The sequence below is a fragment of the Haliotis rufescens genome, unplaced genomic scaffold, assembly GCF_023055435.1.
Source record: "Haliotis rufescens isolate VD_foot unplaced genomic scaffold, xgHalRufe1.0.p SCAF_57, whole genome shotgun sequence".
Lineage (NCBI taxonomy): Eukaryota > Metazoa > Mollusca > Gastropoda > Lepetellida > Haliotidae > Haliotis > Haliotis rufescens.
The window spans coordinates 1,833,529-1,858,575 of record NW_025964301.1 but is presented as its reverse complement, the minus strand read 5'-3'; positions in this window follow the sequence as shown (position 1 = coordinate 1,858,575).

The following is a 25,047-nucleotide window of genomic DNA, read 5'->3' as shown; positions in this document are numbered from 1 at the left end:
AGTTCCATCCAATCGATGATGTTACGATTCCGATTGTTTTTGATTGAAATTAATTACATTCAAAGTTGCAAATTTTTAGAAATTTAGGACGTTGAGTGTTTTCCTTTCGTCATCAAACAAACAATTATGATCGAATATGAAAAATTATAAAATTATAAAGAAAATATCGGACAGCATGCCGCTCAACGTGAAGTGCCGGAAGTCAACAATGGCCATTTCTAGTAGTTGTGTGCCGATAAATTTGGCCGATACTTTCTTAACTCGCGATGTTTTCTTCTTGAGGTAAACAAACTACTGAATGTATTTATGCATACCATACATAACTTAAAATACACGCAAAGCCTACTCGTTAAACAGTTATAGCGAGTTTCATTTGGGGGTGTCCTTCGACCATGCGCCTGTCGAATGGGTTCGCCAGTAGCATTGAGAGCATTAATAAGGTGAAGTGGGTGATTGTTTTGTCGTTATTCTTCCGACAACCTGTTTACATAAACTAATTATGTTTCGGGAGCAGTGTTCGAAATAGACATCAGCCCGTAGGCCCGAGGCCGACAGATTTGTTCTCGGGCTGATAGTTTTAAATTTCAGCAGGCCCTTACAGCCTGCAGTTTATTTTACGCTGTAAACATGGTAAATTAATCATAACATTGACACTGCTTGATGAAACAGGGACCAGCTTCAAAGTACAGTAAACTACGTTTATAACGAACACGCTTATAACGAACTGACGGATATAACGAACTTACTTTTTTGTCCCGACTTTTTGCTGTAGCTATGCTGTATATATGCTTATAACGAACTACGGTTAAAACGAACTAAAATTAGTGGTCCCTTTGAGTTCGTTATAACCGTAGTTTACTGTACTCCGCTCGTTAACTCTTTCAACACTGCAGGACGGTGTACCGGTCACACGTTGCCACGTCAAATAATAGATAGTTTCATGAACCTATCGGCCATATCATTTATATATATATTAAATGTATCACTATTCACAAAGGCAGAAAATACGTATTTCATTTCAATTTATCATATTTATCAACAGATTTAAAATTATGAACTATTTCACGCAATGTTATTGAAAAAAAACTAGGACACATGCTTCGACAACGGGTTAATATCGAACATGTCAAAGAACAATCCAAAGACGTTTCAAGCAAATCGTAAATAAATTAAATAAAGTAATAAATAAAATCAAGAAACATGCTTCTAAAAATTGTCAAATTTACATCTAAGTGACGCTTTCCATATTTTTGTGCGATGGCGAAATGTAGGTCAAATGACATCTCGGCATTTGTCATCTCGATTTTGTAGGATTGGACACGATGTTCTTTGTCACAGGCCGTAACCCATTACGATATGTCCACGAAATTCCATATTTTAAACATAGGTCGCGATTTCCTTCGAAAATGTTCATGGTTGGCCCAGTCGTCTAAGGCGCCGCGATTCGCTGTGCGGAGTTGCGTCCCTTGGGCACGCCAAAAACCTATGCTTGCAGGTTCGAATCCCGGTTCGCCCCGTTTATGTTTCTAGGTTTGTCAGCACCATAACCGTGCTCTTGGGTTTCGCCGAGGTGGTAAACGTCTAAGACCTGCATCACTTCGGGCTTTCCTCCCACATCAAGCTGACACGCCATGATATAACTGGAATACTGTTAATAGCGGCGGTAAACCCAACCCACTCACTCACAAAAACGTTCAAAAAGCACGACTTATCCAAAGACTTTCGTCTGAATCTGAAATGTATCACACAAGAGTACGGTATCCATTACTGTAATTTGATTGGCTGCCTTAGGTCATGTGCTTGATTTTGACCAATCACGATCCTTATATTAGATTAGGGCACAACGTCATTAGAAACCAATTTCTATCCAATAAATTCGCATGCTACAACGACGAAAATTCTCATGGCGAGATTATTGTAATATTATTGATGTTCACAGCATTCTGACGATACCAAACATCGAACGAATCTTGGCACGTGTTATTTATACAAAGCTTAAAAACGGAGGTATGTTATGAATGTGTTAGGTCATATTTTTTTTATTAAAACCGAACTTAATTCAGTTATAAACGCATTATTTAAATAATGTGATAAACATCATATATAAGGTCAGGGATGTACAGTAAAATCACCCACCCTACAGCCCAGACTTGGCCCCCAGTGACTATTTCCTGTTCCGGCAAATGAAATCTGCCCTACGTGGAAGACGCTTCCAGGATGACGAGGACATAAAGGCTGCCACAGAGGCGTGGTTAGAGGGCCAATCTGCGGATTTCTATAAAAGTGGTATTAAAAGCTTGAAGGACAAATGGAATAGATGTATTGAGGTGAATGGAGATTATATTGAAATATAAAAGTGTAAAATATATTCTGCGACTTGGTCTTATATTGAAGTTGCAAAACTTATTAAACTCCCCTCTTAAGTAGTGAGTGAGTTGGGTTTTACGCTTTAAATAACACACGCACGCACGCACGCACGCACGCACGCACGCACGCACGCACGCACGCACGCACGCACGCACACACACATACATGCACACACACACACACACAACAACAACAACAACAACAACAGCAAGAACAACAACAACGTGAACACTACACAGCGCCATTGCAATACTGCCTTACAGTTTCTTTTAAGGATGTAAATGATTACAGCGTCACTATATGATGTCAACCCCAGCGAATAGTCAGTGTCCTTTATCCACCGAAACAGATTCCATTGGGCGAAAAGGAAATAGCGGTGGAAATTACATGAATGGTTCACTGAAAATCAGTAATGACAAAAGGTGTTGGAGAAAAGCTTCTATTTGTTCAGACTGACATTCCTATTTATTGATCATGGTAAATAAACAATGGTAGGATTCTGGTGCTTTGATCCACACATGTGGGGACCACAGTGCAGAGTTGCGTCCCTCCAGCATACCAGGATCCGCTGGTCGTGGTTTCGAGTTTCGACTATTCTTGCTCAGAGTATGATCCTTGTCCTGTCAGCACCACATCTGTATGACCTGCATCACTTGGCGATTTACCTTCACATTAAAGGGGCACTGATCTAAAGCAATTCCCCGGGACTGGTTGTTGCCTATGTTATTGTTTTTTCCCCGTGAGTACCCGGATGATACGCAACGCAACTGAGCGTGACAAGAGACTGGGCTACCGTCTGCATCGACAGCAAAATAAAGTTGGCGGCAATATTGTTTTACCCATTTTTGAACACTGATTGGTTAACCGTGATCTATAAAGATTTCGACAAAGGGCGCATGTTAATTAATTTCTTCAGCCTAAACAAACAGACAAAAAGAACGGCGGAGCTCATCGGTTGTCGTCATTTGGAAATACCCCTGATTGTTATAGTTTATAAAAAAAAGTATGAATGCAGTGAAAGCATCTTCAGATTTCGGATTCTGTCGATAATACGATTACTACTCCCTTGTTGTCACGTTTTTCTGGTATAACCCTACACTTGTGTATTTGTCGTCATTCACTTGATGCCCAGTTAATGAATTTATTACAGGTACAATTACTCCGAATACCTGGGGAAGCTTCCCATTTGGCATTTATTGTGTCTGGGGTATTTATTCAATCTAAATCCAGGTTTGAAGTGAGGTGAAATGTGTGTTATGTAATATGCACGTGGCAGCCCAGCAAGAGATGAATGATCAGTTGATTTACTTTTTTTTGTAAATCAACGGATCGTTCGTAGTCATCAAAGGATTAACAGAAAATACATTGATTGATCACTGTTATCTCACACGGTGGATATGTCAAAAGTGAGTGTTTACATGTCTAGGTTTACTAAAACAAAGGGAATACAACCATATCCTTGCGTGAAGTGCTGATGTAAAAAACAACATACTTTGTTCAAAGGGTTAACCGATAATACGTTGATTAATTGCTCATTGTTATCTAAGTCAATGGATTTTTTTAGGAACCGTGGACGTTATGAAAATAGTTGTCACGTGGGCTTTCTAAGCCGACCTTTGAGACTTGACACCTATGTGAAACACCTGAAACAATCTAAGTGATCAGTTGAGAAACGAACACGGGTTATAATATCCCGAAACGATATATATATTTTAAAATATTTGATTGTTACAGAGACACGTGACACCGAATACGTTTCTTTGTACGGGTGCAGACGTTTGGGATATTGTCCCTCTGTGTGGATATTCACGGATACATTCCTCGAACAAGGAAGCTGCCTAAAATTATACACATAAATTTGGTGGGTTGTAATTATGATATTCGTATTTTGTTTTCCTTCATTTGCAGTAGCATTGGACAGATTCATTCTTGTTCCTCTACGTCTTGGTTGGGAAATTCTTCGATGCGAGATAGACGTTGTTTTCACAAGTCTTTTCCTTTGTATATTACAGTCAATTTGTAAAATGGGATTCTCTTAGGCAATTTATAAAATGTGTAAATTTCTTTAACAGATTGACCAAAATTGATTAAGGCGATCAATGGGGCCTAAACACATCACAATAGATTATTATGTAGGATTAGAAGCCAAACAATATAGAAATGTACTTTTCATCGTAACATTTTCAGTCTCTTGGTGATGATATTAAACATAAAAATGTTTGGAATTCGTTGTCATAATAATACAGATGGACATATTTTTCAGTCAATTTGTAAAATAACTGAATATTCAGGCGTTTAATAAATTTCCTAAGCGGCACATTTTGACTGTAAAAATATAAACACGATAAAATAAGCATTGCTAAGGAGAAATATTTACTTTGTGTCAAAATAGTGTAAACGAAAATCGCACAATTACCAAGCAAGTGACTTATCAAAACTTCGTCACCATTACCGATGCTACCCACAAAGATACCTACATGTCCTTATCATTTCCAAAACTGTATTTCATTTTGTTGATCAATGTGACCATACGCCCTTATACTATCAATAAAAGTGACAAATGCGCTTACGAATTGCGCAGCACAAGTTGCGAACTAGTCTAGCTAGGTTTCTGCTATATCATCCGGGTACTCACGGGGAAAAACAATAACAAAGGCAACAACCAGTCCCGGGGAATTGCTTTAGATCAGTGCCCCTTTAAGCTGACACGCCATGATATAACTGATATTGTGTTCAATGTTAACCCCGTCATAAAGAGAAATAAAACGTCAACGCCAGAGACTAACCAGTCTCGATTATCCGCCGAAACAGATTCCATTAGGCGTAAAAGGCAAAATAGGAGTGAAACTTATATGAATGGATCACTGGGTATAAAATAACAGCACTCCTGCCATGCGATGGCGGCATGTAAATAAAACGCTTTCCATATAAAATTTAAAAAAGATGGTGAAATGGGGTTCAATGTCGCGTTCACGATTGTTTCACTTGCCGGTTTTATAGTGCTAGCTCACTGAGATACCATGCCGCAGTTTAACATGAATTGAGTTGAATATACTGTGCATGCATGGGTCCCAGTCAGCATGTCAGTGCAATGGTGAGTTATTGTCCCATTGTAGTGCAAATGTGCAACTCTATCCATGCATCGCAGAACATTATTTTCTGTTACTATGGTGACAAAGACTAAAGAATCCGGTAGTTTGGCGTGGTTGCAAAAAGTATTTCACTAGGAAAATATAATGTTGTCAAAGAAGAGGCATCTGAGTCACGGGAGCTGACGAGCAGCCTAACATAGAAACATCAAACAAATAAACCACCGATCAAACGAAAGTATAGAGGTGAGGTGGTAGAGACACGCATTTTCACCATCAGTGGAAATTTTGAACCCAACACAGCTACAAACATGTGTCCCCTGAAAGAGAGCTACAGTTAATGAACAAACAAAATAACCACATTCATCTCAGACTTGCAGTTTTTTATCAATAAGATATTTGTAAGAAGACATATTTGACATTTATATAACCCAAATATGTTTGTTTGATGTTTAACGCCGCACACAGCAATATATTCCAGCCATATGACCGCGATCTGTAAATAATCGAGTCTGGACAAGACAATCCAGTGATTGACATCATGAGCATCGATCAACGCAATTGGCATACGATGACATGCATCAACCAAGTCAGAGAGGCTGACGACCAGATCCCGTTAGTCGACTTTTACGACAAGCATAGTCGCCTTTTACGGGAATCATGGGTTGCTGAAGACCTATTCTAACCCGGATGTTTACAGGCAACCCAAATCTGAACATCTATTCAGATCCAATATACATATGGCGCCCCACGAAGGATATTCTTGTAACAACATGTCATTGTACCACTGTCCACATGGCCACATCATATAGGAAATAAATATGTCTGTCTGATGCTGAGGTGATGTGAAATGGTTGGTTGGTTGGTTGGTTGGTTGTTTAACGAATCACTCAGCAATATTCCAGATATATGACGTCTGCAAAAAATCTAATCTTGACCAGACAATCCAGTGATTAATATCATGAGCATCGATCCACGCAATTGGGATCGATGACATGCATGAACCAAGTCACCGGGCCTGACCACCCGATCCTGTTTGTCGACTTTTACGACAAGCAGTCACCTTTTACGGCAAGCATTGGTTTTTGAAGACCTATTCTACCCCGGAATCTTCATCTTAACGTCGCGTTCAAGATTATTGCACTTATATGGCGACGTTCATGCATGTGTGTGTGTTTGTGTTTGTGTTTGTGTTTGTGTGTGTGTGTGTGCTAGCGTGCGTGCTAGCGTGCGTGCGTGTGTGTGTGGCTGCTGGTACTTGTCCGGACTAATGTCGATTTATAGTGCTAGCCCACTGAGATACCATGCAACAGTTAAACATGAATACCCCACTCAGACACAGTATACTGACTCCGAGCCGAACAGTCCATGTTTTAGCCCCTTAATGCCGAGCGCCAGGCAGGGTAACAATAGGGTACCATCTTTTAACGTCTTTTGGGCGGCCGGGGATCGCGCCCCACACTTTCCGCTAGTCTGCAACATTAGAAAGAAATAACACCATAACATGGTTAAAGTCACAGAATTCACTCGAATCGCTGGATTCCGGTAGAAGAATCAACTCGCCCCTTTTGGGTCTCATGATTTCTCCATTACATGTTTTAATCGGTGAATGAATGCATTCATAATAACCCGGACTGTAACAATACAATACGGCCATCGTGTCGTGACTTAGTTTTAACTTCAGTGTTAGACATTTTGTTCAGGTCATGTCAGTGATACAATGTTTACAAGACATGCATTTTTGACCTTTCAAATGAGAAACTCACTAGGTATTGTTTTTTTTCTCGTGCTTTCTCGACGGCATTATTATTATAATCTTTCAGATTTAAATAAATATATCCCGCAAAGAGGATTCAGGTGATTGAGGCATTATTATTATTGTGATACTGGAATAATTATATGTACGGCTTATTGTAATTACTGATACTGATTGAGTTTAACCAGATTATTCCAAAACATATTGATACAACCGTTGATTCGTTGTACAGAATTCGTTACGCGCGAGAATTGTAAATGATTATATATGGAAGGTTTAGGGTGTACTTTTGAAATTGATCTATATAACCGATGATATGTTATATATGATATGTCGTCCAGTTAAGACTGTAGGTGCAGTGGATGTATTTGAAATTCTACCATGAGGAGCCCTCGGTTCCACTTTAAAATAAGGGGTATCAAACTTACTGATAGACTCCCCCATATTTCAAAACACTGTAGGTTAATCTCCAAAATGTCTCTGCTTTCATAGCTCCCCCTTTTGTGTGGATTGACTTGCCTTTGCATGTGTTTGTGACGGGTGACACCGGTAGGGCAGGATATGATTACTTTTCGTGATGCTATGCAGGGTATCATCACTATTTCACATTGATTTCATAAATAGATGCTTACGATATAGTCGGAATCGTACAAATGATGAATATTGCTTTTAGCAGAGATTTCTTATGATCATGGAAAGGGCTTTGTCGCTTTTATTTCATATCTTAATGGCGGACGGTTGACGCCAATGTCGTGGGCGAACTAATTGAGTTCTTAAATGTCATTGGTCAAAGAGAACATTCGTACTCAGACAGCCATACTAGGGAAACAGGTAGCAAGAGACAATAAGTGACATTTGAGGTTCGTTAATTGCAGGTGTCTGGATGAGGATCAAGCATAGATACTTAACCCGCCGCCTATCACACTAGAAAGTCATCAGACAGCTTGAGGGGGAATAACCAGACACATGGATCCATTCCTACAAGCCCTTCCTCGCAACTGTAGGTTCATAGAAAATTTACAAATTAATAATGAACACATTGATATCGCTCTGCCAGAGTCATGTGATCGTGGGGTCGAATCCCAGATTCGCCCTGTTGACGCATAGTTCGTCAGCACCATACACGAGCTCTCGATTGTCATCAAAGTGGTAAACGTCTCAGACCTTTACCATTTCTGGTTTTCAAGTTGACACTGTGATATTACCGTAACACTGTTGAAAACGCTTTCACTGTTACCTTATCATATATTTGCCCAAAGTTTTCTCTGCTATCGAGATACTTCCAAGCATGTTCAGTTGTGAAATAACCCGATAGGTTTCAGAAGATGGATGGCTCCAAATATAACATTCCAACATATTCCAGAATGTACAAGCAAAACCTGCAAACAAACAAACATCTTATGACTTCGTTTCAAAGCATCATTTTTTTCCTTAACCTATTTTAGTTAAAGAAGAATTTACTTTTCGGTAGGATACACTGCATTGAGCATTTCGTTTTTTCGATAATAGTCCTCTTGAACCTAATGAGTCTACAACACATGTTCATATTCTAGAATATAATGATTTTAAATAAATTTAATTTTAAGTATTGACGTATTATTTTTGTGAAATGTTAAGACATGAATTGAGAAGAAACCTCTTAGAGACACTCGTGTGTCCATCATCTTCAGCGTCATGTCTGAACCATCGATACAAATGTCCGGATGCATTCAACGTCCCCTGTGCCCTCACTACAAGTGTAAGTCTGTGTCCACTGGTCGTGCATCATTACACTGGCTGATTCCTAGTCAACTCTCCTTGAGTTACCCTTCAATTTTTCCTATGAACTGTATTGGTGCTCATTATCGATAAACTGATTCAAAAATCATTTCATTTTCCAGGTTAGCACTTGCGCAATTCTATCTTTTTGTCAATGTATGGCTAGTCCTAAATAATTGCTTGTAGAGCATCACTTCCGTCATATTACACAGCTGGATATTGTAAAAATTTATTTCAATATCATGAAGTTGTCATTGCTTGATAATTAGAAATCAGAATGTCATATGTCCGAACTAAACGATACACAATTTTATATGCAAACTGTAACTAATCCCAACCCACCGTGTTGAAGCCGTGAGTGAATATTACGGGTTGATATTATGAGCAGAGTTTCATGCCATCATGCCATCATGCTATCACGCCATCATGCCATCATGCCATCATGCCACGCAAGCAACCGAGTCAAACTTAATGAGATTGAGTTTCCAAGGAAACGATCTGGAAAAGATCGTGGAAATTGGCACTCGTCACAAGAAAATAAGAATAACTTATGAAATACCTTCTTCGACAGATGAATCCCTCCTTGATGCTATTTGTTATACAGCCTTCATCTTAAGTAATATCGGAGTTACGGTCATTAAAATTGAGCTCTGCTGATTATCAACAGAGGGCCTGATTTTGCATGTCGAAATAGCAACTGTGCCAGTTAAAGTTGAGTTCTGCTGATTATAAACAGAGGGCCTGATTTTGCTGGTCGAAATAGCAACGGTGCCAGTTAAAGTTGAGCTCTGCTGATTAACAACAGAGGGCCTGATTTTGCATGTCGAAATAGCAACTGTGCTAGTTAAAGTTGAGCTCTGCTGATTATCAACAGAGGGCCTGATTTTGCATGTCGAAATAGCAACTGTGCCAGTTAAAGTTGAGCTCTGCTGATTATCAACAGAGGGCCTGATTTTGCATGTCTAAATAGCAACTGTGCCAGTTAAAGTTGAGCTCTGCTGATTATCAACAGAGGGCCTGATTTTGCTTGTCGAAATAGCAACTGTGCCAGTTAAAGTTGAGCTCTGCTGATTATCAACAGAGGGCCTGATTTTGCTTGTCGAAATAGCAACGGTGCCAGTTAAAGTTGAGCTCTGCTGATTATCAACAGAGGGCCTGATTTTGCATGTCGAAATAGCAACTGTGCCAGTTAAAGTTGAGCTCTGCTGATTATAAACAGAGGGCCTGATTTTGCTTGTCGAAATAGAAACTGTGCTAGTTAAAGTTGAGCTCTGCTGATTATAAACAGAGGGCCTGATTTTGCATGTCGAAATAGCAACTGTGCCAGTTAAAGTTGAGCTCTGCTGATTATCAACAGAGGGCCTGATTTTGCATGTCGAAAAAACAGCTGTGCCAGTTAAAGTTGACCTCTGCTGATTATCAACAGAGGGCCTGATTTTGCATGTCGAAAAAACAACTGTGCCAGTTAAAGTTGAGTGGGTGAGTTGGTGAGTGACTCGAGTGGGTGAGTATGTTGAGTGGTTGAGTGGGTGGAGTGGGTGATTCACTATTGAGGTTGAAATTGGTGAGTGGCTGATTTGGTGAGTGGTTGGAGTGTTCTCATTGTAGATGCCCTGAAACTGTTACCAGGGCCCAATCTACTGTTAGGCTAACTCAAATTTCCAAACCAAGGTATCTCACAGTCTCTTCTATCATATCTCTCTCTTTCAGGTGGATTGACTTGCCATTGCATGTGTTTATGACAGGTGCAACATGGGCGTCGGATACGATCACCTTAAGGCGATTCGATACACCTGGAATTATCCCCATATGATGGTGATTCATAACACATGTTATGATACTGTCGGTATCGAACAATAGACACTGCATTTCCTCAGATTTCTTAAGATTATGGAAAGGGTTTTGTCGCTTTTATTTATCTTACTGATGGACGGCTGACGGTGGTGTGGGCGAACAAATGAGTTCTTAAATGTCATTGATCAAAGAGAATATTCGTTCCCAGCGACAGTCATACGAGAGAAACAGGTAGCAAGACGAAATCAATGAAATTATGTGACATTTGAGGTTCGTTAATTGCAGGTGTCTGGAAGAGGATAAAGCAAAGGTACTTAATGCCGCCGCCTGTCACACCAGAGAGTCATCGGACAGCGTGAGGGGAAATAACCAGACGTTTTACAGCACATGGATCCATTGCTACAAGCCCTCGCAACCGTAGGTTCATAAGTATTTTTTAACAAAATAATAATGAACACATTGATATCGTTGTGCTATCGCCCAGTCACTCTAGAGAATCATTTCACATTCTGTGTGGATGGGGGGCGGTCGGGTAGCCTAGTGGTTAAAGCGTTCGCTCGTCATGCCGAAAACCCGGGTTCGATTCCCGACATTGGTACAATGTGTGAAGCCCATTTCTGGTGTCCCCCGCCGTGATATTGCTGGAATATTGCTAAAAACGGCGTAAAACCATACTCACTAACTCACTCACTGTGTCGATGGGAAATAACCAGCGGGTTTTTACATATGGTCGTTGCATGGCAGTCGTACTGCTGTGTGGTGTAAGGCAACAAACACATATTTTTTTAGGCAAAAAATGGTTGAGTGGCGGCTGCTACCGGTAGACCAAAATATGCTTAAGTTTCGCTAACACCTGTTGTCATCACAGATTTTCAGTGATCCATATATATGCTTTTCCCCGATACTTTGCCGTTTACTATTCACTGTTATTATTTTGAGGTGAGGTGAAATTGGGTTTAACGTCGCGTCCAAGATTATTGCACTTATATAGCGACGTGCATGTACGTGTGTGTGTTCGTGTGGCTGCTTGTACTAGTCCGAACTAATGCCGATTTATAGTGCTAGCACACTGAGATACCATGCCGCAGCTTCACATGAATACCCCACTCTGACACAGTATACTGACTCCGAGCCGACCAGTCCTTGTTTTAGCCCCTTTATGCCGAGCGCCAGACAGGGTAACAACATATATCTTTTAACGTCTTTTGGTATGACGCGGCCGGGGATCAAACCCCGGACCTTCCGCTCTCCGGGCGTACGCTCTACCACTAAACCACGGAGGCGGAGGCGGTCTATTATTTTGAAATGTTTGAGAAGTTGATATATGAATCATCTGCAGCGTCATGTCTGACCATTGACCCATTATTTCCAGATACATTCAACGTCCTCTATGCCTTCGCTTCAGGTTTAAGTCCGTGTCCATTGGCCGTGCGACTTTTTCCTGCTTGAGTACTAACTTTCCTGTTCAATTTTCCTATTTATTCTATTGTAGTTATCGATAAACTGATTGTAAATATCATTTCATTTCCCAGACTTAATTGCGCAATGCTGACCTTTTTCAATGAATGGCTAGTAGTGCTTCAATTCCGTCAGATTACATAGCTGGATATTATACAAATTATTTTAATATCATGAACTTTGCATTGCTTGATCATTAGAAATCAAAAATCATTTCCGTTTCCTGTTTTAGTAATAGCGCAGTTGTGTGGTTTCTTTTAGTGCAGAGTCCTAGACAATTGCGTGTACTGGATCAGTTTCGTCAGGTTACCCTTGACGACTGGGTCACCCGTGCCTCCTCAAAAAAATACAATTTTACATGCAAAGTGTAACTATTTTCAGACAAAAACACTCATCGTCGCGTACTGAGTCATTGCTGTGGTTGATATCATGAGCACCGTCCAATACCATTTGGCCAGGTCGGGTTCAAACACCGAATAGTATTACAAAATGGTTGACAATCAATCACCCAAAACCAAACACAAACACAACCAAAACAATTTGCCGAGCACTGCATGTGTTACAATACCCAGATCAGTGGAACTTGCCTCTGAGTTTAATGTGAAACGTTTTCAGCACTTGCAGCATGTCATCCTAGATATGGATACCAAAGATATGGATATAAAAGGAACGACGTACTGGCCATTCACACCCAATTTTTTTAACGGTAACAAAAAACATGCTGAGATTAACGCTACAGCAGAGAGAACAAGCCGTTGGCATGATGCATCAGGAGCGACGCATGTCATGTGCCTGTAGCCAAGTCCAGGCGGTATCTGTAGCCAAGTCCAGGCGGTATCTGTAGCCAAGTCCAGGCGGTGCCTGAAGCCAAGTCAAGGCGGTATCTGTAGCCAAGTCCTATCTGTAGCCAAGTCCAGGCAGTACCTGTAGACAAGTCAAGGCAGTACCTCTAGCCAAATCAAGACAGTACCTGTAGCCAAGTCAAGGCGGTACCTGTAGCCAAGTCAAGACGGTGCCTCTAGCCAAGTCAAGGCAATACCTGTAGCCAAATCAAGACAGTACCTGTAGCCAAGTCAAGGCGGTACCTGTAGCCAAGTCAAGACGGTGCCTCTAGCCAAGTCAAGGCAATACCTGTTGCCAAGTCAAGACAGTACCTGTAGCCAAGTCAAGGCGGTTCCTGTAGCCAAGTCAAGGCGGTACCTCTAGCCAAATCAAAACAGTACCTGTAGCCAAGTCCAGGCGGTACCTCTAGCCAAGTCAAAGCAGTACCTGTAGCCAAGTCCAGAGAGTACCTGTAGCCAAGTCAAGGCGGTACCTCTAGCCAAATCAAGACAGTACCTGTAGCCAAGTCAAGGCGGTGCCTGTAGCCAAGTCAAGGCGGTACCTCTAGCCAAATCAAGACAGTACCTGTAGCCAATTCAAGGCGGTGCCTGTAGCCAAGTCAAGGCGGTACCTGTAGCCAAGTCAAAGCAGTACCTGTAGCCAAGTCAAGACAGGCCTGCTGATGTTGGAAGGAAGCGTCACTGAACAGCGTCTCAGCGACTGATCCCTCCACCCTGTTGTACTACCGTTCTGGCAACAGAATCCCCGAACCCTGTTCCTTCAAGATAACACAAGGCCCATACAGCGTCTTGCCTTGGCCAGCACAATCCCCAGACTCATAGAACACTTGTGGGGTTACCTTGGCCGTCAAATTAGAGCACGACCAGGCCTCCTTACACCAAGGACCAGTTAGCACCTGTAGGCTCTCCTAGAAGAATGGCGTCGAATCTCATTTCATCCCAGACGCCTTTCATTTCATCACATCGACCCGTCGTCGAGTTGGGGCGAGCAATGACGCCCGTCGGGGACATACATATTGACTGAAAGGTGTGACATTCTGGAGGATTAAAGAGTGTGATCTCAGTGTTGATGTTTGACTTATTACTGAACAACTGACCTCATCCTCCAAACTGTGGACACAGTATCATCGTTTTTTGTTCTCATTCACGGCACAACTTGTTTTGATATTAATTCGTGACTTTTGACAATGTAGGTATCTTCCTTGACATCCATCCTGTTCTGGCTTTAGGAACAAACAATGTCGGTTGGTAACGTTTCTTTAGCTCTGTATTGCAATCATCTAAACTGACGGGCAAAAGAACGTTGACCAAAGAACGTTACCAACTACATCTATATAAGCGGTGATATTCACGAGTGTACAGTAGCACATATGTCACAAAATAATTCCACGACACGGATTGTTCTCCTACAGGTTTCAGCTTTGTCTTCAGGGAGAGGACAACACAGGGTATGTGTTTATTTTATGGACGTAAACGTTTTCTTTAAAGAACATTTCTCATACACACAACCCTCCTGGAAATCATATTGTCCGTTCCTTCGTCACGCAGGTGACGCCCGCGTAAATCTTGGATTCGAACTCACGATAACCCGGATCCAGGATCCTGGTACGGAAAAGATACGGAAATCTATACGTCCATCGCGCGGTTATGATCAAAGATCTTAATCAGGATGAGTCGTGGATTCGAACCATTGAAGATGAGGGCGATACACAACCGGGAATCATTGGGTTTCACACCTACACACACACACACACCTACACACACACACCTACACACATATACACCTACACACACACACCTACCCACACACACACCTACACACACACACACACACACCTACACACATATACACCTACACACACACACCTACTCACACACACACCTACACACATATACACCTACACACACACACCTTCCCACACACACACCTACCCACACACACACCTAACCACACACACACACACACCTACACACACGTAGACGCACACGCACACACACACGCACACACACCTACACGCACACATACACACACACATAAGCACACAAACACATACACACACGCACACACACACTCATACACATACACACACGTTCAAACACAGGCACACAGGCACACATACACGTTCACACACACGCACACACATTTACACACGCACGCAGTCATACACATACATACATTCACACAACCGCACAGACACACATACACAAACACACACGCACGCAAATACACAAACACACACGCGCACACAAAAGAATCCTCACGCACACATATCCACCACCCACCTCCCCCCCCCCCACACACACACACACACACATCCCCGACTTACGTTGGACTGTAGAGTAGGTGACGGCGACACGACACAGCCCATGCCAACGTAACTGTGCTGTCATACCGAACAAACGACGACAGTTCGTCTCACTAGTGTAAATATAGCCTCCTAACGACATCAAAAACAGTTGAGAGACAAATGTCAGCACGGCGTGTCCGTCCTGCTGTAACCTAACTGATTAACTCATCGCAAGCGTTAAATACAGTTATATGCCTTCAGAGACAGAAGCTGATACAGATTGGAGATCGGTGATGGATTATATCCAACAAGGCTTACTGCCCGAGTAATATCCTGAGTGAGGTTGTGATTTGGAGTGACATTTCTCTAACCCTTTGGCCGGGCACTTGCTCGGCTACTGGGCGGATTAGCGTAGTAAGCCTCGCGTATTAGCATGTGAGGAGGGCAAGTAGCTTGGTCTCTCTGGCCTTGTGGTTAAAGCCTGGTAGACTGTGGTATGACGTTAATAGAGGTAAATGTATTAGGATTATTACGAATTCTCCATGGCCAGTTGTGTAAAAGCAGTATTGTAAAAGCAATTGTTTCAACAGCATTGCATTGCATGATGGCAAATATAGATTGTGACAAATCCACTTATCTCTTTTTAAAATGGGGGCACGGGTGGCCCAGTCGTCTAAGTCCCTTGGACACGCCAGAAACCTATGATTGTGGGTTCGAATCCCGGTTCTCCCCGATTATGTTTCTAGGTTTGTCAGCACCATGCCCGTGCTCGTGGGTTTCACCGAAGTGGTAAACGTCTGAGACCTGCATCACTTGGGGCTTTCCTCCCACATTAAGCTGACACGCCGTGATATGACTGGAATACTAGTAAAAGCGGCGTTAAATCCAACTCACTCACTCACTCACTCACTCTTTTAAAAATTATTTGCATTACGTATTTTTCCTCAATTATTCCGTGGGTGGTATATACCCTTCGAACATTTTAATATGTATAACAAGAAACGTACTGTCGTAGGAAAAGAGAATTGCTCCGACTCCCGTTTTCATGACTAAAGGTAGCTATCTTTTTCCGTGTTTTTTGTTGTTGTTTGTTGTTTACCGCCGCACTCGGCAATATTCCAGCTGTAAGACAGCGGTCTGTCATTAATCGAGTCTGGACAAGACAATCCAGTGATTGACATCATGAGCATCGATCCACACAATTGGGATACGATGACAATTCAATTCCAATTCAGCGAACCTGACCACCTAATCCGTTTGTCGCCTCCTACGACAAGCATAGTCACCTTTTACGGCAATCATGAAGACCTATTCTACCCCGGATCTTCACGGGCCCTGTCACAATGACTGGATCATGTGTTAGCGTGCCCTGCCCACGTTGATCGTTACTCATACTGGATTGTCAGGCCCCGAGTAATTATAGTAATTATATGGAGCCTGTATTGTGATTATGATATGAACAAACACCAAGTCAGTTTCCATTTGGAATAACTGAATGTGTTCTTATGCCTCTTTTAGGCCTCTTGGGGACACTAGAAATTGGGTTCACTCATTGTATCCATATGGAGAATCGAACCAGGGACGTCGGTGTAACGAGCGAACGCTTTAACTACTAGGCTACTCACCCCCCACCATAAGACATAGGGTGTAATTTAACATGCCTATGGTGGTGAATCGATGATGTTTGCAAAAACGGCCTAACAGTTTTAACGCAGAGACGATTTCGAGTCGGAATGGGTCCATGGTCTAACATCTTCCCGAGGCAAGAGCGTTAACTGACTATAAAAGTCCAGTTTCCACCCTTGCCGAACTAGGCTGGTATTATGGAGTTACATTTTGGCTGGGCTAACGAGTCTATGCATAGTCCAACCAAAATCGCGCACCGAAATCGAAATCCGGTTCGTAAACTGTCATGCAGAGTTCGGTCGATTGCAGGATTTGCAAAGCATGTGCATCGCCAACTCGTTGTCAACAGATATTTTCCAAATCTTTTCATGTTTTTAATCAAGGTGCTCACGAGATTTGATGTACCGTTTTAAAGAACCGTTTTACCACAAAATAGATCTTGATGGTCGATCAGATCGTCTTGACTGGGCGCCACCGTTTTGTTTGAAGCAAATGCATGTGATACGAGAGGTGGAATCTGATTGGTCCATATGTGAGAGGCGTAGAATAGAAGGGTCGTAATAGCCACTAGTGGCGCTACGATCGAGCCCAGGAATTCCCGCCAAGTTCGGCAAGTGTGGAAACTGGACTTTTAAAGTCAGTTAACTCTCTTGCCTCGGTGTGTGAAGCCCATTGCTGGTGTCCCCCGCCGTGATATTGCTGGAATATTGCAAAAATCGGCGTAAAACAATACTCACTCACTCACTCTTGCCTCGGGAAGATGATGGTCTACTGACTACAATGGGGATCGAGGGGCAGGCTCTGTGATGCTGATGTCGTTTTGTTCTCCGCTGGTGTCGATCATTGTGCAGCAAGTGGACCCTCAGGCCAACCCTCGGTCAAGCGTCGTTGAGCGTGCCAGAATCCTGCGATCGTCGGTCCGTATCCAAGATTCACCCTGGTAACGATCCTTGGTTTGTCGACCGCCTCCGCGGTCTAGTGGTAGAGCGTCCGCCCGGAGAGCGGAAGGTCCGGGGTTCGATCCCATTGCCGCGTCATACCAAAAGACGTTAAAAGATGGTACTTGTTGTTACCCTGTCTGGCGCTCGGCATTAAGGTGCTAAAACAAGGACTGGTCGGCTCGGAGTCAGTATACTGTGTCTGAGTGGGATATTCATGCTTAACTGCGGCATGGTATCTCAGTGAGCTAGCACTATAAATCGGCATTAGTCCGGACTAGTACAAGCAGCCACACAAACACACACACGTACATGCACGTCGCTATATAAGTGCAATAATCTTGGACGCGACGTTAAACCCCATTTCACCTCACCTCGCCTTGGTTTGTCAGCACCTTAACATGCTCCCGTTTCGTGATGCGCGCCGAAGGTGAGTAAGTATTGTTTTACGCCACTTTTAGCATTATTCCAGCAATTGCAACTATTGTTCAATATTGTGTAAAATAATTTGACCCACTTTCATGCGAATAAGCAAAGATGACAAATATGTAAATTTTAACAACCAATTTCATATTCTAGCCATCGAGCCAGTTAAGGTACTGTACATAATTTAGTATTAAATACTGAACTACTTGCGAGAACACGTACATTGTAATCGCAATGAAACGTAAATGATTTCCAAATTTGTTCTATTTTACCATCGGGTGGATTGCGTTTTTCGTCACTGAGCAACTGGTCGTGTATTTTCAAATCTGTTCCCATAGCATAATTAGGGCTACCTAAACTCAAATTTGGTTTCCATGGCATTCGGCAGTATTTACTTATTCCATCTTGCATGGTTATCTACGTCTCCTCAACCTCCTGCAGTGGGCGTGATGGGAATGGAACAGTATTTGTTCACCCTACTAGCACTTCAGAAACTGGCGTAATTCTACAAGAGACCTCTCCTCGCGTGTCTTCCGGATCCACTCCGCGCTATCAATGGCAGTATTATCAATGCCATATGTTTTCTCTTCTCGTTCGCGATCACACGCCGACAGAAGACAGTTCTGAGATGGTCATGTATAGTGGGTTATTAACGTCAATGATTCTCCTGTAACGGCAGCAGAATTCAAAAGAGGTCCCCGTGTGACATTTAGCCAGTATCTGAAAGTAATTCCTATCCTCAAATATTCTTTGATATTCATCACAAAGGTAGAGTAATTTGTGACACTATACTGAAAAGCATAAGAAACAGTCATTTTGTTTGTATAAGGTGCTTGTGACTTTGCATCACTTAGAATTGTCAAATGTGAAAATATGGATACTCTCAACACCGTCTTCATCAGTAATTGAGTTAAATTTGACCTGTATTTGACCAGTATCTAACAAGTATTAAACCTGAATTTGATCAGTATTTGACATGCTAACGTATCAACAAATCCCTGTCTCGAAGATTAACCATAATCCTTAAGACAATCAAGGAAGGACGATTTTACATTCAGAGAAAGTATTTGAGACAAGAGGGGAATTGTGACCCTGCGAATTCTTAAAACATTTGCTTGAATTGTACAATGAAAAGCTCTGTCAATTCTTTCCCATCCCTGTACAGCACTATCAGACAGGACACATTTAATGGCACACTTCATTCCCTGATCTATGGGGCATTTGTCACCGAACGTGATTACTATAGTCATATCTTCAAATCCCCAGGACAAGTTGTCAAAAATGAATGCAAATGTCATACGAAGTTTACTGACGAGGCAATATGTGAAATACTGGAATTTACATTGATAACATCAATGTGAGGCGAGGTGAAATGGTGTTTAACGTCGCGTCCAAGATTATTGCACTTATATGGCGACGTGCATGCACGTGTGTGTGTGTGTGTGTGGCTGGTTGTACTGCATAGTGCTAGACCACTGAGATACCATGCCGCAGTTTAACATGAATACCCCACTCAGACACATTATACTAACTCCGAGCCGACCAGTCATTGTTTTAGCCCCTTAATGCCGAGCACCAGACAGGGTAACAACAAGTACTATCGTTTAACGTCTTTTGGTATGACGCGGTCGGGGATCGAACCCCTGACCTTCCGCTCTGCGGGCGGACGCTCTACCACTAGACCATGGAGGCGTTCACATTGACAGTGTGATAGTGACAGAAAGATAGGGACAAAAGCACTATCCACAAGACTGTATGAAAAGAGGGATGACTTCAACTGTCCAACAGGCACCCTATCATTCATGTAGAGAAATATTCCAGCAGCTCCAGTCTTTGGAGGTGCAATCGGATATGCTCTTCCTACGAAGATTTCAAAGTGCGTCATACGACTCTTTCTCAAAGGCTGTTTGGCCTGGGTTACACCATTAAGAGTGTTTGACCTGGGTTACACCATTAAAAGAGTTTGACCTGGGTTACACCATTAAACGTGTTTGACCTTGGTTACACCATTAAAAGTGTTTGACCTGGGTCACACCATTAAAACTGTCGCATTATTAAGGGTATTTTCCGTGGGATTGTTTCAGGTTTCAGGTTAACAATGGACACGCCTTTGCGTGTGTTTGTGACGGGTGACGGAGGTAAGATACGCTCACCTTTTCGCAAACACCTGGTATCATCACTACTTGATGGTGTTTCATAGACACATCTTCATGTTGGAATCGTACAAACGACACTAGCCTTTAGCAGAGACCAGGGTGCCGTTGTACAAAACAACCTTAGCGCTACGATTGTCCTAAGTCTATGTTAAGGTATGGGAGTTACGATCACCTTAGCGCTAAGATCGCTTTGAACATCGCCCTGCCATTAACTTTAAAGGATTTTTTCGCTTTCTTTAACTGCATATGAATCGGAATTTCTCCTCGGATTGGCAAATAGAAAAGGGAATTTGGCCACCAAGTTTAACATGAGCTGCAGGTGTATTGCTGATCGGATATTCGTCCAATGACGTTCAAATAGCCAAATCCATCCTACCTAGTCCCCCTTCCTTTCTCGTTCATTGCGTCTAACGTTGTTATATGGCTGGAACATTGCTTACAGCAGCTTAATTCGTTAATTCACTCACTTATCACATGTCTGTCGTTAAGCGCCTGTCCCTTTTATTTCAGTTCTAAAACGATTTGGTATCATTTCCAATGACGTCAATATCGGTACGAGGTGTTCGAAGCAACTTGCACTGTCAGCGAAACACGAAACACTCGATAACATTGCGGTAATACACATGGCTGATATTTACCCCCAGAGTAAGGTTTAACGAATAGACACCATAAATAACTTTCCAGGATCTGAAATAAAGACTATGTAGAAAACCGTTCAGCGCCACCAGCACGTTTTATTGTATCCACGTTCAGGGCAGATGAACCAGCTATAGTTACCCTCACCAAGCACAAGTATACGAATGTCCGGATGCAGTTGTTAATAGCTTTAACTGGTTTCTTGTCATTACGCGCAGAAAGCTTTGCATTAAGTGGTGTTTGTAGACAGTATCCTAGTTGAGGATCTGCCCGAAGTGATTCCACAAATCTTGGCTCAAATTATGATGCGCAGCTTGCCACGATACTTTTCAGTCTCGCTGACATTTCCCTTGGTCTAGCCTTGAGGGGTGTAGCAGCTAGCTATAGATGAGTTTAGCATCTTTACTTCGCTCATCCGGCGAAAAAATAGATCTTTTAATTACTTCCGATGCCATTGATGCGCTAACAAGTGTGATACCTTTTTCCCGAGAAGAAATTTCTTCCCAAAAGGTTACAGATATTGATTTTCAAAACCAAACAAAATATTGCTGGTCGACTTTTCAAAAGTGTGTTAAGAGAGCTTCAAAATAGCCATGGCCTTTACCTTGTATTCATTCTTAATATCTGAAGGCGAATCGATAGAGACAAACTTTTAATGTTTCACGCGATGATGATCTCTTTCATAGGTGAGGTGATGTGAGGTGAAATGGGGTTTAACGTCGCGTCCAAGATTATTGCACTTATATAGCGACGTGCATGTACGTGTGTGTGTGTGGCTGCTTGTCCGTACTGATGCCGATTTATAGTGCTAGCTCACTGAGATACCATGTCGCAGTTTAACATGAATACCCCACTCATACACAGTATACTGACTCCGAGCCGACCAGTCCTTGTTTTAGCCCCTTAATGCCGAGCGCCAGACAGGGTAACAACAAGTACCATCTTTCAACGTCTTTTGGTATGACGCGGCCGGGCATCGAACCCCGGACCTTCCGCTCTCCGGGCGGACGCTCTACCACTAGACCACGGAGGCGGTCGATCTCTTTCATAAAAGACTCTCATATTACACTTCGTAAGCACGTTTCAATTTGTACCATTAATACCGGCCCCACGGTTTACCTATAGATGATCGATGTGACCACTGGTGACCAATCAGTCATGTTACTAGAATCAGCTCGAGTAAGTGGGTTTGACGACGCTTTCAACAGCGTTATAGCACGGCCGCGTCAACCCAAAAGACGTTAAAAGATGGTACTTGTTATTATCCTGCATGTCGACAACACAGATTGACCGGCTCCTTGGTCAAGGGTAGAGCGTCCGCCTGGAGAGCTGAAGGTCCGGGGTTCAATTCCCGGCCGCGTCATACCAAAAGATATCAAAATATGGTACTTGTTGTTACCCTGTCTGACGCTCGGCATTAAGTGGCTTAAATAAAGACTGGTCGGCTCGGAGTCAGTATACTGTGTCTGAGTTGGTATTCATACTGCGGTATGGTATCTCAGTGGGCTAGCACTGTAAACTCGGTATTAGTATTGTACAAGCAGCCACAAACACACAAAACCACACACACACACAACACACACAACCACACACACACAACACACACACCGGAGTCGGTCAAAAAGTTCCAAGTCTTTCAACGATGGGCCATAACAAAGTGAACTAGTCAATGTATTACATTGTTTAAGTAGTTCATTGCAAGTGTATTTGGGCTGTTGTATATGAGTGACAGCCAGATGAACGTGATATGTGTCAAAATGAAATGGAAAAGAAGGAGCACGGAGCAGTCATCAAGTGTATTACATTAGAAAAAAATACTCCCCAAGAAATTTATGACCGCATGTCACAAGTATATGGGGGATACGTGCCCGAGCTATTCCACTGTTGAACGTTGGGCGACTATGTTTAAGGCTGGGAGAACAATGTCTGGGCGTCCCTCAGCTTCAATCAATGAAGATTCAATCAAGGAGATAGTAAATTTTATACTGTCAGATAGACGTATTGCCACTGCTGAACTTGAGGAACACACAGGTCTAAGCCATGGCTCCACTGAAACTATTATTCGTGAACATTTACAGATGAATAAGCTATCTGCTCGTTCGGTGCCGAAGTTTCTAAATTCTGATCTTTAGTGAAAACGATATGACATGGCCAGAGAAAATGTAGAGCTAATTCCGGAGGATTTCGATAAATTCAAAAAGAGATTAGTACCGGGTGATGAAACATGGGTCTACCGCTATAATCCCGAGTCAAATGGCACAAATCCACTTCTCCGACACCAACGAAATTCAGGTCTTCAAGATCAGTGAACAAAGTTATGGCCACTGTATTATTGGATGCAAAAGGTGTGATCCTTGCTGAGTACTTACGAAGTCGAAAGGCGATTACCGGTGCCTGCTATGCTGATTTGCTTCGTCGCCTGAGAAATTCTGTCTTAGAAAAGCGGCGAGATATGGTAATTGCTGGAGTTCTAGTACTTCATGGCAATGTGTGTGATGACATGTATATTTGTGTGATGACATGTATATTTGTGTGATGACATGTATATTTGTGTGATGACATGTATTTGTCTGCGATGACATGTATTTGTGTGATGACATGTTATGTGTGTGATGACATGTATTTGTGTGTGATGGCATGTATGTGTGTTTGATGACATGTATTTGTGTGTGATGGCATGTGTTTGTCTGTGATGACATGTATGTGTGTTTGATGACATGTATATTTGTGTGATGACATGTATTTGTGTGTGATGACATGAATGTGTGTGTGATGACATGTATTTCTGTGTGATGGCATGTATATGTATGTGATGACATGTATATTTGTGTGATCACATGTATTTCTGTGTGATGGCATGCATGTGTGTGTGATGACATGTATTTCTGTGTGATGACATGTATTTGTGTGTGATGACATGTATATTTGTGTGATGACATGTATTTCTGTGTTATGACATGTATTTGTGTGTGATGACATGTATTTGTGTGTGATGACATGTATATTTGTGCGATGACATGTATATTTGTGTGATGACATGTATATTTGTGCGATGACATGTATTTGTGTGTGATGGCATGTATGTGTGTTTGATGACATGTATTTGTGTGTGATGGCATGTATTTGTCTGTGATGACATGTGTGTGTGTTTGATGACATGTATATTTGTGTGATGACATGTATTTCTGTGTGATGGAATGAATGTGTGTGTGATGACATGTATTTGTGTGTGATGACATGTATTTGTGTGTGATCACATGTATATGTGTGTGATGACATGTATATTTGTGTGATGACATGTATTTCTGTGTGATGGCATGAATGTGTGTGTGATGACATGTATTTGTGTGTGATGACATGTATTTGTGTGTGGTGACATGTATTTGTGTGTGATGACATGTATATTTGTGCGATGACATGTATATTTGTGTGTGATGACATGTATTTTTGTGCGATGACATGTATTTGTGTGTGATGGCATGTATGTGTGTTTGATGACATGTTATGTGTGTGATGGCATGTATTTGTCTGTGATGACATGTATTTCTGTGTGATGGCATGAATGTGTGTGTGATGACATGTATTTGTGTGTGATGACATGTATTTGTCTGTGATGACATGTATTTGTGTGTGATGGCATGTATTTGTGTGTGATGGCATGTATGTGTGTGATGGCATGTATTTGTGTGTGATGACATGTATTTGTGTGTGATGACATGTATTTGTGTGTGATAACATGTACTTGTGTGTGATGACATGTATGTGTGTGTGATGACATGTATTTGTGTGATGACATGTATTTGTCTGTGATAACATGTATTTTACTGTGATGACATGTAATTGTCTGTGATGACATGTAATTGTCTGTGATGGCATGTATTTATCTGTGATAACATGTATTTGTGTGTGATGG